We start from the raw sequence: 10472 nt of genomic DNA, 5'->3' as shown, positions 1-10472 counted from the left end.
GGGGCAAGTGTTGTTGTGACATAACGACCTTTGCGGACCAGAGGGAGCACCGGCGGTTGGCGTCAAAATAACCAAAGAGTCTATACTCGACAGTGTATTAATATTCAAAGTAATTAATATCCAGATAGAACTATTAATATATATTATTTACAATATTATTATTGTCTGACAGTACAGATAAAATATAGAGAGAAAATAGTTCAGGGCGTTCCGTTAGCGGTGTCGGATACTGGTGGTTGCAGGTCGGGCTGTGGGGTGGCCTTCGGCTGGACGACGTCAGTTGGAAAGACTTAAAAATTCGCAGTAATTAAACTATGTTATGATAATTTTAAATTAAAAAGTACACTTGTACATTAAATGTTTAAGACAACTTTTGTCGCTATTGCTCCTTAGACCCTATTCACCCCATATTACTATATCAAGTACTTTAGGGGTGTGTTTATGAGAGATGGCCTGCCAGAAAAACCTAATTTTCAATTGTTAATTTAGGCAGGTAAAGTAACAAAGGTACTCATTGGAAAGCATGTGTGAAACGATGTAAAAATGTCATTTCCTTCGATAGTTTCATGGATATAAAACCGCCTAGAGAACTCGTAAATTATTTAAGAGGTGTTAAAATTTCACACAATTATAACAGAGAACAAAAAATTAACTCTCAAAATTGTAGAAAAATATGTTTAATATTTTTGTCAAAATATTCGTGAAATACTTCTGCTAGTTGCTTGCTTATATTTACAAGCTGTCAGTCGACTGATTGATACGTCGTTATGTTGACACAGAATGTTTGCACCTGGCAATAAACATCTGTCTCCAGTTTGAACGAAACATTCGGAGTTCGGTTTTGACTGCGAGTGATGACGGACGTTCCTGCGCTTACTCGCGGTTAAGTTGGACAACTCGTTAAATGCAGTATTAGCGGAAGACATTGATTATGATCGTATGGAGGTAGTGTCGCGCAATGATGTAAAGCGGAAAAGCATAAGTGAAACCTGTGATCTGATTGAACGAACAAACAAATCATGCAAGCGTGACGTCCGTTTAAGTAATTCTTTGAGCGAAGACATGTCCGGCGACGGACGAGGCCGGGTGGACGATCAACAACGTGGAAGTGGGTATGTACCAGGTGGGAGCGCACGTTACCCTGATACCTGTAGCGGTCCTTTCATTGTAGTAGTAGAATCCCTTGATAGTAATATTGGAAACTTGCACTCGATTGCTTTAGGTAAAAGATTGCACCCTAATCGTTACATATTGCAAATACAACAAGCAGGTCCAAAACGGCTGAAAATGTACTTTAGTACGGCGACAGCTGCCAATTAATTTCTGGACTCTGATACACCAGGCAAGATGAACCTGCGAGCGAGCATCCCCATGGGTCTGACGAGGAAACAGGGTATCATATATGGTGTTCCTTTGGATGTTAGTATGGAAGAGGTCCTCGACGGATATGAAAGCGCTACCCACAAACTCCTGCATGCGGAACGCCTCACCAAGCATATCCAACGCGATGGGCAGGATCTTCGGGTACCCATCAAGCTCCTCAGTCTCACCTTTGAAGGACAAACGCTGCCTCCATATATTAGTATTTTTAAAGAAATTTACAAAGTGACCCCTAAAGTCCAGAGCGTCACCATGTGTTATCAGTGCCACCGATTTGGTCACACTGCCAAAAACTGTCGTTCCACGACTCCTCGGTGTGCTACCTGCCTTCTTGTCCATGGACAGGCCTGCCCGACAGTTGATACACCACAATGTGTTAACTGCCGGGGTCCACACTCGGCTCTCAATAAAAAGCTCTGCCCCATGTGGGAACGTGAACGTGAAATCAAACGGCTAATGGCTTATCATAATCTTTCGTATGCAGATGCGACAAAGAAGTTACCACCCAGTCCATGTGTACCGGAACAACAGGTCCATTATCCTATAATAGGGTTCCCTGTTCTGCAACCCCATCTCCCACATACAGTTTCCACCTACAACAGTACACCTGCAGAGGTTCCCGCGCCACAGCCGACGTTTGCTCACGTGACCCAAAGCACCATGCGACGTAAGACTGTGCCAACACGGCCCGATGGCTATACCACTTGTTACAAGGCGATCCCACCCGTCATTCCGCTGGACTCCCACACAAATGGCGACATTCGCCAATATTACGCGCAGTTCCGTCCTGAAGTGCCAGACATCACTATCGGACCAGTACACAATCCACACGCAGGTGAACACAACCTTGAACAACCGCCACCTACCCCTACAGGCACCGAGCACACTGTTCCTAATGAGAAAGTCCAGAATATCGTCGATATGATTGAGGGCTTGGTCAGCACTGCAAAGACCGATCATACGTTCGCCGTCAACAAGGATACCTTGATGGAGATTCTCCTCCGCATTTTGAACCTATAATTTAATCTTCTTGTACCATCTCACTTCCTTTCAACCTTAAGATACTACAATGGAACGCTAGGTCATTGATTGCTAATCGATATCCCATGGAACACTATCTACACCTACACAACGTTGATATTATATTGCTATGTGAAATCAGACTTACGGACAAATACACAGTCAGGATACCAGGATATCACCTATACAGATCTCACAAACCTGACCGGGGTACTGCTATTTTCGTGAATAAAAATTTTAGTGTAGCGGAAATATCGATTCAATATCCACCCCGTGCTGACAATATTGATGCTGTCGCTATTCAGATCCATCACCGACACTTCGTATGGGCCATAGTGTCACTCTATGTCCACCCCAACTCCTCCATTGATGCTGATACATGGGACCTTTTCTTCCGCCAATTTCCCACCCCTGTAGTGATAGGTGGGGATTTTAATAGCCACCATTCCTCTTGGGGTAATGCTTATTGTGATGCAGCAGGCCGGACGTTGCTTGAATTTCTTCATACCTCGAGCTATATGGTCATGAATGACAAACGCCACACTCGGTTAGGTTGCTACCAACAACAATCTACTGCTATAGACCTAACTCTCATTTCTACAGATCTCGCGGGGCAACTTACCTGGACTGTCTTAGAGGACAATTGGGGGAGTGATCATTTTCCCATATTGTTGACTACGCAGGTCGGCCAACCATTACCTCCTCAACAGTCTCCAGCAACAGCCAAGTTTCGTACCCTTCAAGCTGACTGGAGTAAATTCCGTGGCCTTCTGGCTGATATCGCCCCTTTTGCGGACATAGGCCCAGGAACGGTAAATGCATGTTACGACTATTTCTACACGCAAATCTTGCATGCCGCTCATCAAGCCATCCCTATAACATGCCAGACCGCTTGTCGTAAACGTAAACCCACTTGGTGGGATGATAAATGTCAGACTACAAATACTGCACGCCTTATGGCCCTTAAAACTTATAAACACTGCTCCACTCTCAGTAACTACATCGCATTACAGAAAGCACAGGCAGTGGCGAAACGGACATGGAAGGGGGTGAAAAAGGAAAAGTGGCACGCCTTCTGCACATCATTTTCGCGGTCTACTCCCCTGCCACAATTATGGAGGAAGTTTAAACAATTTCGGTCTAGCAAAGATTTCTCTTATGTGACTCCTATCCCTGATGTCATAGTACCGGCCTTTATGCGGCATATTGCCCCGGATTATGTTCCCAATGCAGATATACATTTCACTCCGCCTAAGCCGCCCCTGAATAGGTATATAGATCATACTGCCTTAATTATGCCTTTTACGCAGCAGGAACTACAAACTTGTATACGTCATACTCCTAACACGGCGCCGGGACTTGACAAAATCCCATATGTGATGATCCGGAACCTCCCTGAGAACTGTACTTCATACTTATTACAACTATATAATCACATTTTCGTTCATGGTGTAATTCCGTTAGCTTGGCGGGAATTCATCGTAATTCCTATTAAGAAGCAGAATAAACCGCTGTTAGCCCCTACTTCTTACCGGCCCATTGCACTCCGCTCATGTCTTGCAAAGGTTTTTGAAAAACTATTGAAAAATCGGTTACAGTGGTGGTTGGAAAAGAATAAGCTCATCCGACCTGAGCAGTTTGGATTTCGGCCAGGTATCGGATCACACGAGGCCATTCTATCCTTATTGTCAAAAATTCATGTTGCCTTCAAGCTAAAGAAAATATGTACCGCGCTCTTTGTCGACCTGGTATCCGCTTTCGATAATGTTAACTTAACTGTATTGTATGAGAAGCTGTGCCATATTGGAATTCCCACTCAAATTATTAAATGTGTACACGCTCTTTTTTTCTGTCCGACACTATTACCCAATCACGTCACAGACACCATCGTCTGCACGCATCGTCTATAATGGCCTTTCACAAGGCAGTACATTGAGCCCACTCCTGTTCCTGTTGTATACCCAAGACTTAGTTTATCACATTGGCCGTACATCCTATAACATTACTTATGCAGATGATATCGTGATATGGGCCTATAATACAACATATCAGGGAGCTCAGGACACGCTGTGTGACACTCTTCACAGGCTTCAGGCATGGACTGATAGCAATGGATTAGAAATATCCCCGACGAAAAGTAAGATCGTGTTCTTTACGAGGAAATATAAACCACACAATTTTCCACCCTTCCAACTGCTGGGTCAACCCTTACCGATTGTGACAGAAATTAAATACCTAGGTGTGGTATTTGATCATCGTTTGACGGGTAAAGCCCACATTAAATATCTAACGCATAAATGTCGGAAGCGCATTGATCTGTTAAAAGCTCTCACACACCGCACGTGGGGTGCGGAGGTCAAATTATTAAAACTATTTTATATTACCACTATTCGGTCGGTGCTCGATTATGGCTGTTGTGTTCTTTACAACCTCTCTCCCACCAGGAGTGCTGAACTGGAGAAGATACAGAACGTTAGTATGCGGATCATTTTAGGTGCCTTCCCTTCGACGCCTATCTCATGTATGCAATTCGAACTGGGACTTTTGCCACTAACCCTCCATAGAAAGTGCTTCCTGGGGAAACTTTGGATACGCTCAAGGGCATCTCATGTTGCCGGTTAAATGCGGGCGGTGGACAAACTGGATTTGGATATTCCGGACGCTCTTAAACGAGCAAAGTCCCATATCGTTTCTACGCCCTGTTTAAACAAATATACTTTAACATATGATATTACGTTTCAACCGCTGCGAACTCGGGTCATAGGTAGTAAGGAACAACCGTCATATCTAACCGCTCAGGAGTTCTACGAAAGCGTGAATCACGTGCCTTTGCATCGAACTATATATACAGATGCTTCCAAAACAGACACAGGGGTAGGAGCTGCCTATTACGATAGTCACAATAAAACTACTGGCTTATATAAACTGCCCCCTATAACTACCATTTACTATGCTGAGGCGTATGCGGTATATAAGGCATTGCAATATGTGCTCCGAGAACAAATTCACCAATCTATTATTGTGACAGATTCATATAGTTTAATTCAGTCTCTCAATTCCACCCCCCTTCCTCGAGAACCTGTGGTCTGGCTTATTAAGGAACTTACACTCACCTTGTGTAGGCTTAACATCAGTGTACAATTTTTCTGGATACCTAGTCATATCGGGATTCACGGAAATGAAATGGTAGACCGCCTGGCCAATTTGGCTCGATGCTGTGGTAGTACGGTTCCGGCGGTATCATATAATGTCCTTCTCCCTTACCTCGACCGGCTCATTATGAAGGAGTGGGATGCCGTATGGCGACGCTATGCCAGGGATAACGCATCCGTTTACGCGTCCTTATATCGACATAGACCGGTCAGCACGGATATCGTCTTTGATAATCAGCTGCGTCACCTCGCTGTCTTATCATTTCGACTCCGATCCAATCATAGCTGCCCCTGCCCATTTGCATAAACTCGGTATACAAGACAATTCTGACTGCACATGTGGTGCTGTCCTGGCGGATGTTAATCATTTACTATTTGAATGTCGTTGTGTCCGTTCGCGGGATAACCTCTATGCTCAACTTAAGAGTCTTAATTTGCCTTTGCCCATGGCGTACCCTTCCTTGTTGTTTACGTCTACTTGTGAGGTCTGTATCGTGCTGTCCCATTTCCTATTCGAGAATGGCATCCACATATGAGTTAATGGTAACGTCCTTGGGTCCCCTGTCCTTGGTGACCGGTGTATTATGTTAACATTTGACCTTATTCCATGGCCTTCTTTCCATTGGTCGATGGGCCTGGACCGAGAAGATAGTTAGCAATGAATAGTTCCTGCTAGGTATTCCTACTATGCCCTCCGCCTACGTGCGCTCCGCCTGGTATATATTTCAGTTGGATCACGCTGGTGTTGATCTCTAGAAGAGGCGGTTTTTTGCAGCGAGATATTGAAGACATCTGTTTGTGAGGGACCATAAGACGTGTTGACCACGTGCGAGTATAGTTCTGGTTGTGGGCGAAAGCCGTTAACCAACAAAAAAAAAAAAAAAAAAAAATGAACGAAACATTCCTCAGCGCCGATGTACAAGAAATAAGCAATTATTTTCAAACAAGCTGTGGCACTTTGTACAGCTTGAAACACTAACGGCGTGCATAATGACATTCTATCCCAAGGTCATTAGATACCAGGTCGTCTCAACAGAAGAAAAACGAGTTTGGTCGTTCGGGTGTTTCCGTGATATGACGTATCCGCTAGACCTTCAAAGTAAACAAAACTGTGAAATTGCGTGCTTGTTTTGATTTTGTTTTCGTGCTGTGGTTTAGTAATGTAAAAATGCCTGCTGTTGAGAAGAAATTTGTCGCTTCATTTGTAAGAATAAGGAATTTTTTAAGATTGAATCATCTCAATCGACAGCTAAGTAAAAAACGTGTTGGAAGAAGCAGCAACAAAGTGTGCAAGAAAATGAAAAAAATTGTAACATAAATAGTAGGCTTATAGATTTTTTGAAGGAAGTGTCATTTAATTTAGATTTAGCAAAAAAAAAATTGTGGGGTGTGTTTGGAGTGATAGTAATCTTTTGTATTTCATATGAAATAATTTACATGTAAATTGCAGTCATGGATAATTTCAGAATGTGTGTTTGCTACAGAATTGTTTAACAAAAACTTATGACTTCGCAAGATAGAACTTCTAAAACTGTTTGACAGGACTAAATGTTATTGGATGTATTATGTTTGTAGGAAAACAATAAGGCTCCTGATATTGCTCATCGTTCATTGAATAAAAGCATGTTTGATGTGAACCACACCTAATGAACTTCATTTTCTGGTTTAATGAATTTGTCATTGCTTTGTTTATCTTTAAATAGCAAACATTCCATAGCTTGTCAGATCACTCATTCTTTCATTGTATTGTTTTCTTTCTCTGGTTTTTCACTTAATTGAAACTAAATAAATAACTCTGGACATATTGCAAAGAGTTGTCCCTTGTTACGTTCACAAGTAATTGTCTATGTTCTTATTATATTTACATATTTGTGCATTTTATAATTTTTAATATGTTTTGTGGTCATAATTCGGCCACAGTGATTTAATGCAGTTTAACAAAAAAAACCTTAACCTAACCGCAGTTGTTTTCAACATGAATAGAAAATATGTAGCATATTAAACTAAGTAATTCAGATGCATGGAAAAGTTACAAATGTGTTTGTATACTTATGTAACAAGCAAGTGCACCCATGTGATATTTGGGGGGGGGGGGGGGGTTAAAATTGAGATCTGGAGGTATATGGTGTTTTAAATATTTTGGAAGACAAATGGTGATTTGTAAGTAGGTACATTTATTTAAAATCTTCTACGTGAAAATATTTCAGTGTTGGACGACTTATACGTAACTACATTTTTGTCTTTCTCCATCAAGAAAAGGGGGGGGGGGGGGTGCTTTTCCCCAGGTATGGGCGTCCATGGTAACAAGTAATAATCTAGTGATGTAAAATATGTCTTCTTAGCTCCAAATGAAGTATTTAGGGAGTCATGCTTAGTTTTACCTCAATTTATAACATGTATTTGTCTACCACACACCAAAATTTATACTAAGCCTTATCATCATCATCATCCACTGTTTCCAGCCTGTGGCTGGGTCAGCCAAGTGGGTCTTGTGACTTTGTCCATTTAACAATCACATTAAAGTATGATGATATTGAAAGCCTTGCAGTTTATATTTTATTCGTACAAATATATAGTTATGTATGTGTGTATGTATGTATATAAATTTCAGAGATAAAGAAAATATGGTATTAATTTTCATGGCTAGCTGCCACACTAATTCTTTTGATCCAGGATTTTGTGTGAAATGACTTTTATAAAAGAACTAATGGCAACAGTATAATAAAAAAATTTAACATTTAATAGAGGTGGTATTAACCAAAATGTAACTAATGTTATATCATTAACATAAATATCTTGATAACAAAATTTATTTATGTACATATTTCATTAAGGAGACTTCACACTAAACCATTTGAAACTTCGCAAATATGTAAAATTACAGAAAAAATATTAAATTACTTTTTATGTAAATTAATGTAATAAATGATCAGCTACAAGTTGGGAAAACAATTCCTACACATTTGCATTGAAAAAAGCAATTAAAGCAAAATAGTAATGAGATAATGCCTGTAGTAAAAAATAAAGTTTTGTGTATTTTTTGTCAGTTTTTTATTTATCTTTCAAATATGTGTTCATATAAAACATACTTGAAGTGCCTATTTATGTTGATGAAATATTTAGAGAAAAAAAATCATGTTAATTGATGTAGTTTGTATGACAGAACATAGTGACTAATTGTATTTGTTTTATAGCTTCCTACTCACCACAATTTATAATAGGCATAAGTAAATGTAGATTATTATGGATTACCTATTTATTTTGTTAAATACTGAATTTTGAATTACTTTGATGTAATGAATTATGTTCTGGGATCAGATTTGGAGTGTTGAAATATTTGTGATGAATTATTTGAGAAAAAATACCTTGTTACTGTTCCTATCAGTAAAGAATTATGATGAGAGTATACAGACTGCATCTAATAAAATGAAAACAATTTAAGATATGGAGAAATGTGTTATGTGCATGAAAAATAATGAAAATCTGATAAATTAATGGTGACTTCGAAATGCAAATCATCAATATAATCACGAGTACATTTAGTAATAAATTTAATAGTCACAAAAATAAATATTGCAAGTTTTAAAAGATGTTACACTCCTAGGATATAAACACTTACAATGAAATATTTTTCACAGTAAATTATTATGTTTATTTGGCTCAGTGGTTTGTACGTAGTTATGGGTTACAAGTTTCCAGGTTTAAATCCTGTCACTTAAGAATTATTTTAAGTAGGTACATAAATTTTTACTACATTTTAACACACTAGAGTTATAGAGGATTATATTATTGATGGTTATTTGTTCACCTAATTGCTGTAATTACTATTAGCTTAGTCATTTTTCACTAGGTGGTCTTACAACATTTATATATTTTTTACTTGTAACAAAAAATTAATCTTACAAACACAATCAAGGAGATTAATTACGAACATGTAAATAAACATTTATATTGATACAAATTAAGTGTATATGTTTGTTTGCATGCTGTTTTATTTTTATATATATATACACACACACACACGCACGCGCACGCACGCACGCACGCACACGCGCACACACACGCACACACACACACACACACACACACACACACACACACACACACACACACACACGCACACACGTACAATTTTATTCTACACAAATAAAGTTTTGCACATTTAACCTTTGAAACTAGAGGAATGTCACTGTCTACACATTTAAAAAACCTGCCTCTTGTTCTACCTCTTACAGCAGAAGTTTGGCATTTTGTGGTGACATTTTTTGTAACTAACAGTTCTAAATATGATTACTACTGTGAACATCTGATTACAAAATAAAAAAAAACCATTCTCATGCTCCATCTTCTACCAGTAGTTTAATTTTCTGACAAACTAAAAAATATATATTTTTTTTTATTCTAGTTACTCTCGTTCAAAAAAAAATTATGTTTGTCTAAACTGCAAATGATGTTTATGTGATACTGTTTGTCATTACCGGCTTAGTACAATTTTACGTTCCAATGTTAAGAGATGAAATAAAATTACCCAGCGATGTATCATGTAATAAAGACTTTGAACAATGGTCTGTGATATTTGTGTTTTAAACCACATATTTGCGGACCACTTGTTGGAAAGTATCACAAGGTAAGAATAAAGTGTTTCAGTGTTTTAGGCATGTTTTCTTCCAGAAGAAGTGTTCATGTAAATCAGAAACTGAGTATGCCTTACTGCCTGCACTATGGTGCGTAAGTAGTGGCCTTAGTGGGAAAGGAGCATATTTAGTAATACCAGCTTGGAAACATGTAGGTACCTACCTGCCAAGAATGCCAAAATACCAAAATATTTTTATCATGGTAAATGATCTGGGAGTTTGTTTTGCAATTTTAATTTGAGATTTTATATCAAAAGATAATAGTATATGTGGTAATTTTGGAGAC

At 39.2% G+C, this 10472-nt stretch overlaps 1 long non-coding RNA gene across 1 annotated transcript; it reads left to right on the top strand.

Annotated features, from left to right (window-relative positions):
• The first annotated feature begins 751 nt into the window (after positions 1-751).
• LOC134531163 (uncharacterized) lies at positions 752-7194 on the top strand. Its single transcript, XR_010074953.1, has 2 exons — positions 752-1112; positions 6282-7194. It is a non-coding gene; the product is annotated as an uncharacterized LOC134531163 (long non-coding RNA).
• Positions 7195-10472: the final 3278 nt, after the last annotated feature.

Source organism: Bacillus rossius, chromosome 3, assembly GCF_032445375.1.
Source record: "Bacillus rossius redtenbacheri isolate Brsri chromosome 3, Brsri_v3, whole genome shotgun sequence".
Lineage (NCBI taxonomy): Eukaryota > Metazoa > Arthropoda > Insecta > Phasmatodea > Bacillidae > Bacillus > Bacillus rossius.
Note: the sequence above shows the minus strand (reverse complement) of the source record. Positions and strands in the feature narration are given on the sequence as shown.